This window comes from Anabrus simplex, chromosome X, assembly GCF_040414725.1.
Source record: "Anabrus simplex isolate iqAnaSimp1 chromosome X, ASM4041472v1, whole genome shotgun sequence".
NCBI lineage: Eukaryota > Metazoa > Arthropoda > Insecta > Orthoptera > Tettigoniidae > Anabrus > Anabrus simplex.
The window spans coordinates 202347772-202356407 of NC_090279.1; the positions used below are offsets into that span (position 1 = coordinate 202347772).

Consider the following 8636-nt stretch of genomic DNA (forward strand, 5'->3'; position numbering starts at 1 on the left):
TTGCATTTTTTCCACTCTCTTCCCCATTACCACTTCGTTCTTCATATTCTCTTCCATTTCCCGTAATTTCGCCACTGTCCAAAACCTGGTCCATTGTCCATTGGTTACCACTAATAGTTGACCCTTAATGTAGGCTCTTAACCCTTGCGATTTAGCCCTGACCAAATGTTTCTTCAGAGTATATATATTCTTAATTCCTTCTCTTCCCATGTCTCTTTTAATCCAAATTTTTGTACTCCGTATATTATCCGCGCCTCTTATCACTATTTCCGCCATCAGGGTGGAGAACAACTTCACTTTTATCGGCCTATTACCCCGTGCTTTACCTATCCTTTCCACATCGTCAATATCACTAAAGTTAATTTTCATCATTTTTTGTATGACTTCCACCACTTTGTAAATTGTAAGCACTTTGTCCTCTCCTTTTTCTTCCGGCTCTCCATATATAAATAAGCACATCTTCCTGCGTTCTTGGCTACCGTCTTCTATTTCTGCCTTCAGCTTCACCATCTCTTCCTCCATCTCCCTTATTTACATCTGGAGTGGTATAATTTCTCTCTCGTTTGTTTTCCACTTTGTTCATAGTTTCGTCTGTTTTCCCTTGTATCCAACGCCTCATATTTTCAAATTCTATCACTTGTTCCTTCAACATATTTTTAATCTGCTCAAACGGGCATACTTCTTCCACAACTTCTTTAACCACTCTTCTTATGAGCTCCACGTCTTCCCAGCTCATGTTGCCACTGGAAATTGGGCCGAGGTTTACTTCCACACCCCCTATAGCTAGCAGTACCATAATCACCGCTGCCACCAGCATCATCTAACCCATCATTCTTGTTTCCACTATCCCTCCTTCACTCCTTACTGTTTCCTTCTTCCATCTCCCCTGCCATCTTCCAATAACTACCCAGTATTGATCCACACCCATCATCTTCCTCTTCCCTCCAGTCTTTCTTTTTCCACTCACCGCTCACACTCTACTCCCGCTCTACCGGCACACTCAACTCAGCACGACTACTCCCGATCGCTGACTAGGTTAGACTGATTTGTTTTAAACTGTTTACATTTCCTTTATTTTGTGACAGAAAAACAAAACAAAATTTCACAAAATGTTAATTTAAAACTAGGTCAGAAATGACAACAGGTTCTTCAGGCTGTATAAAATTATGGCTCAAACATTGCCTTAAATAAAGAACAACAGAAGATGAAAAATATATCAAGGAAGTCACTTCAATAGACAAAGAAAAATTACACATTAAAAGTACTACAGTAATAATCCAATTGCTTTAAATGGCCATTACTTCATCTTCTTCAGGAATGTCAAATAAATCATCACCTACATCTTCTTCTAGATGTGGAACTGTGTCATTATCACAAAACCGTTCATCCTGTCTTGTCGGTGTATCATTTAAAAAATTCATATCTTCTAAATTTTTCCAGTTTTCTATGAAGTGTGTTTCAAGCAGGCATTTCAGATTCTTCACTTTTTCTTTCTTCAAGTTAATTCCCTCAAGGACAATCTGATGTTGAACTACGTCTCAGTTCCTTCCTATTTTCAAAATCAACTTAGCTACAGAAGAACCTGTATTGTAAAGAACTTCTCCACGCACAATAATGTTCCCCGTACGTGATCTTGCAATTATTATCCGTTTGCTAGGCTTTAGTTGAAAATGCCACATTACAGCTGACACTCAGTGTAGCGAAGCTGACACTATTACCAAATTTGGTTGTATTATTGTTCTTCAGTTATGTACGTAGTATCTGCTATTATTTTTCATTTTTTATTTGCTTTCTATTGATTTGGTCATTAATTTCATGAACCAGAGCATAATGGTGTTTACTGCATTTCCACTAGTATATAGAAGCTATGGATGTGGTCATAATGGTACTTGCATCTCTCTTTAGTGATTGGATGTAAGGGTCTCTGCAGCAGTGCATGATTTTTAATCTACAAAATAAGCAACATAGAAGGCATTTTCAAAGCTCTACGCTAGTGTTAATCAATGCTAAGTTAAATGATGTGAAGAAGGAAATGTTCGTCTTATTTCAATTTTTTTTTTTTTTTTTTTTTTTTTTTTTTTTTTTTTTTTTTTTTTTTTTTTGTGGACTTAAGGCTCTTTGCTTTGCATCTTGGCAGCTCAGATGAACTCAACACTCACCAGTTTCGGAATAGGTCATCATCTTCTCTTCCCCCCCACCATATGCTCTGAAGCAGATGTGCTATGTTGAGGTCCTGTGGTTTCATATGAAGTCACATAGTATTATTCCTTTTCAAAATATATTTTTGCAATCCAGAGAAGCAAAGCACATACAGAAATTATCAAATCTATTTAAAAAGTTATTTTCACTTTCATTACTGTTTTCATTGTTTTTGATAAGTGCAGAATGAAATAATATCTTACAATTTCGCATTATCGCACTGCCAATAGATGCACCGTCCGTGTTTGGGATCACTGGAAAGCTCAACCAACTAGTCTTTTAAAGTTTAATTATAATATAATATATTTAACCACTCTTTACGAAATATCTGACTATATTTTTTAACCCATCTTTCGACATATTGACGTACCAAAAATAACCGGATGTCAAGGGAAACACGATATCAAACACGACAGTACAGTAACGATGGGCCAGAGCTAGTCTAGAAAACGAGTGGTAGTACGCAGCATAAGTTCAATACAATAAGATTAAGTAGACTACTAATAATAATAGTTTTATTACAGCCAAATGGCCATGTGACTACTATACCGTAGTAGGTTCTACATGTCCGCCTCTGTGGTGTAGTGGTTAGTGTGATTAGCTGCCACCCCTGGAGGCCCGGGTTCGACTCCCGAAATTTGAAAAGTGGTACGAGGGCTGGAACGAGGTGCTGGGACGGAGTCCACTCAGCCTCGGAATGTCAACTGAGTAGAGAGGGGTTCGATTCCCTCCTCAGCCATCCTCGAAGTCGTTTTCCGTGGTTTCCCACTTCTCTTCCAGGTACCTAACTTAAGGCCACGGCCACCTCCTTCCCTCTTCCTTGTCTAACATTTCCAATCTTCCCATCCTCCTACAAGGCCCCTGTTCAGCATAGCAAGTGAAGACCCCTCGGCGAGGTACTGATCCTGATCCCCAGTTGTACCCCCGTTCTTTAAGGCGCAGAGTTCGAGGGAAAAACCAAACCTGGGCGGTAAACGGATTAAGAACGGTTTTCAGAAATGCCGATGTACCCTATTTTATTATTTTGCTTGACAGTAAATCTGCTGACAGGAGACTGGCATATATGTGAGACTCTTTAGATACCTCTGCTATGAGCTGGAATCGAAGTCGACAACCCACTCAGTCCAGCCTCAACAGAAGCGAAGGACATGGAAGCGAAGGAAAGCATGAAAATGAATCCAAACATGCTTAGAAGGCTGCTAAGATTAGCATAACATCACCCAACGAAAATAGCAAGCGTCTGTCGAGTTAAATACCACCATCACCACCATCATCTGTTTACCCTCCAGGTTCGGTGTTTCCCTCGGACTTAGCGAGGGATCCCACCTCTACCGCCTCAAGGGCAGTGTCCTGGAGCTTCAGACTCTTGGTCGGGGGATACAACTGGGGAGTATGACCAGTACCTCGCCCAGGCGGCCTCACCGGCTATGCTGAACAGGGGCCTTGTGGAGGGATGGGAAGATTGGAAGGGATAGGCAAGGAAGAGGGAAGGAAGCGGCCGTGGCCTTAAGTTAGGTACCATCCCGGCATTCGCCTGGAGGAGAAGTGGGAAACCACGGAAAACCACTTCCAGGATGGGAATCGAACCCACCTCTACTCAGTTGACCTCCCGAGGCTGAGTGGACCCCGTTCCAGCCCTCGTACCACTTTTCAAATTTCGTGGCAGAGCCGGGAATCGAACCCGGACCTCCGGGGGTGGCAGCTAATCACGCTAACCACTACACCACAGAGGCGGACTGTCGAGTTAAATAAATCGGTCTAAATACGACGTTATTTTATGAAGTAATTATCATTTAATATAGCTGTAAACGTATCTGTATTGCACTCGTTGCTTAGAAACAAAATAAAAAACCTGCGATGGCCGGGAATCGAACCCGGATCAACTGCTTGGAAGGCAACTATGCTCACCATTACACCACCATCGCAAGGCGGCGTTCAGGCTCTTCTTAATGTCACATTAGTGCTCCTCTCTCCGACCGCTGGTAACTGTTTTCTCGTTTTAGAGATGAGGAGTGTGATGGCTGCCCTACTTTTCCAAAGCTAACGAGTCTCCTTCCAATGAATATCTACAAACTCTCAGTGCGAATAAAGACGAGTTGAAAGGCATAGCAGGATAATATTTATTTTCTTAACCTGATGTTCCTTCTTCCCAGTAACTACTAACGGTATGATACAAATGACGAATACGATTATGAAATGTAGCCATAAATTGTAATACCTTGCAAATTTAACTCGGATATTTTGGTTTCCCATCAATGTGGAAAATTATATATACTATTCTTACAAGAAAATCCGCGAGTTATAATTCTACGTGTACATCACAGCAACTGTGGTAAAAATATATCTTGTTGTTAAGTTAAACATTTATCATTTGTGGTATTCCTGAGGTTTCAGATAAACCAAAATGTGAAAACATTTTATTCCCCCACACATTTTAACCATTGGAACTCCTATAGAGTCGTACACTTGCCGGTACACATGATGAACTTAGGCTGCTATCTGGAGCAAGATCTACCATAACAATCAGTCATATTTCTGGATCATTGACAACTGCATAGTAACCATAGCCCATGGATAGTTATTTTCGGCTAGTAGGCTGCACCGTACGAAACTGAGTAAGCTTACCTTCGGAAGATGGTCGTTTTGAATCCTACATACCGTCGTCAGCCTTGTAAATGTTTTTCCGCGGTTCTTATTTTCACACCAGTCAAAGATCGGTGCTGTACGTTCTTGTAGTGTCATTACTAAAAGTTGATTATTGTTATTATTATTTACGTCGATAGTCCCTGTTCTGATATAAAATATTATATTAAAGAGTTCCACCTTACGACTTCCTACACGTTACCCTAACAGTGAAAAAGATTTCCGGTACCGGGAATCGAACCCGAGCCTCCTGGGTGAGAGCCAGGTATCCTAGCCACTAGACCATACCGGACTTGGCATTGAGAGTCTCTGTGTTTGTATTAAGAACGACGAATAATCGTATGCATTGCAAAGTAGATTTTTATGGTTTCTTATTTTTACATCAGGTAAACGATACTTCCCCAATCCTAGCCCATACCCCCTGTGGTTCGGAGCGGTAGAATAACACACACGGTATCCCCTGCTTGTCGGAAGAGGCGACTAAAAGGGCCCCAGAGGCTCCCAACTTGGGAGCATGGGTTGGCAACCACGGGACCCTTAGCTGAGTCCTGACTTACCCGTGATAGGTTCCTTACTTTCATCTATCCTATCCGACCTCCCTTGGTCAATTCTTATTCTTTTCCTACACCGACGGTACTAGAACACTCGAAGCCTAGGGAGTCTTTCATTTTCACGCCCGTCTTGGCATTTGTCTTTCTTTGGCTGATACCTTCATTTTTCGAAGTGTCGGGTCCCTTCAATGTTTTCTCTCTGATTACTGTTACACAGGGGATAATGAAATAATATAACAAAATATAAATCCTAACCTCATTAATTCTTCCATTCATACTGCCATTCATACACGCTGGTTAAACATTTAATAGGTAATCTCGGCAAGACCTCTTGAAAGAAGCTAAAGAAGTGCAATTTCTAACACTGACTGGAAGGGAATTCCATAGCCTTGCACCAATAATCACCGCCAGCACCACCTAAGCCATACTTGAAGATTACGATAATAATTACTCGTTCGTACCTACAGTGATGTGTAAATCGATCTCAAAATCCCAATTTGACAACCTTCTAGAAACGATCTTTCCCATCAAAAAAAACCTTCCGGTACCGGGAATCGAACCCGAGCCTCCTGGGTGAAAGCCAGGTATCCTAGCCACTAGACCATACCGGAGCAGATGCACAGTAGAGCATTTTTATATTATTTCAACATAAAAGCGTTGATCGTATGACTTTAATTAATTAATTAATTAATTAATTAATTTATTTATTTATTTATTTATTTATTTATTTATTTATTTATTTATTTATTTATTTATTTATTTATTTATTTATTTATTTATTTATTTATTTATTTATTTATTTATTTATTTATTTATTTATTTATTTATTTATTTATTTATTTATTTATTTATTTATTTATTTATTTATTTATTTATTTATTTATTTATTTATTTATTTATTTATTTATTTATTTATTTATTTATTTATTTATTTATTTATTTATTTATTTATTTATTTATTTATTTATTTATTTATTTATTTATTTATTTATTTATTTATTTATTTATTTATTTATTTATTTATTTATTTATTTATTTATTTATTTATTTATTTATTTATTTATTTATTTATTTATTTATTTATTTATTTATTTATTTATTTATTTATTTATTTATTTATTTATTTATTTATTTATTTATTTATTTATTTATTTATTTATTTATTTATTTATTTATTTATTTATTTATTTATTTATTTATTTATTTATTGCCTTCATTTGTGGTGAAGTTAAGGTTCACGGCCCTCTCTTATACTTAACCACATATTGAACTTCAACAGAATAATGAAATAATATAACAAAATATAAATCCTAACCTCATTAATTCTTCCATTCATACTGCCATTCATACACGCTGGTTAAACATTTAATAGGTAATCTCGGCAAGACCTCTTGAAAGAAGCTAAAGAAGTGCAATTTCTAACACTGACTGGAAGGGAATTCCATAGCCTTGCACCAGACACTTGAAAGGAGCGGTTAAATGAAGATAAGCAATGCACAGGAATTGAGAGTGTAGTAGTCGATCGTACGTTATGTTCATGAGAGGAGGAAAGTAAATTAAACGTTGAGGATAAATACTGGGGTTTAGATTCATTCAACAGACGAAAAACGAGAGTTGCAATGTGAAGATGTCGTAGTTTGTCGATTTTTAACCGGGAGAGAATTTCATAACAGGGGGAGATATGAGTTGAAAATTTAATTGAAAATATAAACCTAATGCATGAGTTCATTGCCCTCTGTACTTTTAATGTTTGTTCCATGGTGGCATCTATCATTCCAATATCACAATAATTAAGTATGGGAAATATGAGGATCTGGATAAGTTTAATTTTCATGCTTAGTGGAAGAAGTGATTGGCGAGTTTTGAGAGGGTGAAGTGACGAGTGAATTTTCCTACAGATGCTTGTTATGTGCTCACTCAAATCTACTGTATCACTTATGATAATCCCAAGATTTTTTATCGACTTCTGAAATGGTATAGCTACACCACAGAGCAAAAGTGAAGGCAATAACTTCTTATTAAGGATACTTAACTGCCTTTGTTGCCCTATTATAATAGCTTGTGTCTTTTTAGGATTAATTAATAAACAGTTCTTGTTGGAATAGGAGCTAATCAGATTTAAAATAGAATTCACCTGATGAATTCCAAACTCAATATCAACAGCTTTACAGTGATAATATATTTGTAGATCATCTGCATATAAATGATACTTATCTTACTTGACTTCAGTAGTGCGTTTGACACAGTAAATATTGACATATTATTAGTGAAAATACAAAGATTTAATCTGAGTCCCTCTGATATTCAGCTCTTTGCTTCATACCTCACCAATCGGCGACAACGTGTTGATAAATGGCATGACCACGGACTGGAAGACGAAGCAAACAGATATCCCACAGGGATCTGTGCTTGGACCTCTTCTATTTACTCTGTATATCAATCAATCAATACTGATCTGCATTTAGGACAGTCGCCCAGATGGCAGATTCCCTATCTGTTGTTTTCCTAGCCTTTTCTTAATTGATTGCAAAGAAATTGGAAATTTATTGAACATCTCCCTTGGTAAGATATTCCAATCTCTAACTCCCCTTCATTCAACAGACGAAAAACGAGAGTTGCAATGTGAAATGTCGTAGTTTGTCGATTTTTAACCGGGAGAGAATTTCATAACAGGGGGAGATATGAGTTAAAAATTTAATTGAAAATATAAACCTAATGCATGAGTTCATTGCCCTCTGTACTTTTAATGTTTGTTCCATGGTGGCACCTATCATTCCAATAGTAGGTTGTAGTAAGGATGTAAAGGAGAGGGCATATAAGTCTCTGGTAAGACCCCAACTAGAGTATGGTTCCAGTGTATGGGACCCTCACCAGTATTACCTGATTCAAGAACTGGAAAAAATCCAAAGAAAAGCAGCTCGATTTGTTCTGGGTGATTTCCGACAAAAGAGTAGCGTTACAAAAATGTTGCAATGTTTGGGTTGGGAAGAATTGAGAGAAAGAAGAAGAGCTGCTCGACTAAGTGGTATGTTCCGAGCTGTCAGCGGAGAGTTGGCGTGGAATGACATTAGTAGACGAATAAGTTTGAATGGCGTTTATAAAAGTAGGAATGATCACAATATGAAGATAAAGTTGGAATTCAAGAGGACAAACTGGGGCAAATATTCATTTATAGGAAGGGGAGTTAGGGATTGGAATAACTTACCAAGGGGGAGATTCAATAAATTTCCAATTTCTTTGAAA

General features: G+C 37.7%; 3 non-coding genes across 3 annotated transcripts; all 3 read right to left on the reverse strand.

The window, feature by feature from the left end:
• Window positions 1-4052: 4052 nt before the first annotated feature.
• TRNAG-UCC (transfer RNA glycine (anticodon UCC)) lies at window positions 4053-4124 on the reverse strand. Its single transcript has one exon. It is a non-coding gene; the product is annotated as a tRNA-Gly (tRNA).
• Window positions 4125-5062: 938 nt separating this feature from the next.
• TRNAE-CUC (transfer RNA glutamic acid (anticodon CUC)) lies at window positions 5063-5134 on the reverse strand. Its single transcript has one exon. It is a non-coding gene; the product is annotated as a tRNA-Glu (tRNA).
• Window positions 5135-5932: 798 nt separating this feature from the next.
• Window positions 5933-6004, reverse strand: TRNAE-UUC (transfer RNA glutamic acid (anticodon UUC)). Its single transcript has one exon. It is a non-coding gene; the product is annotated as a tRNA-Glu (tRNA).
• Window positions 6005-8636: the final 2632 nt, after the last annotated feature.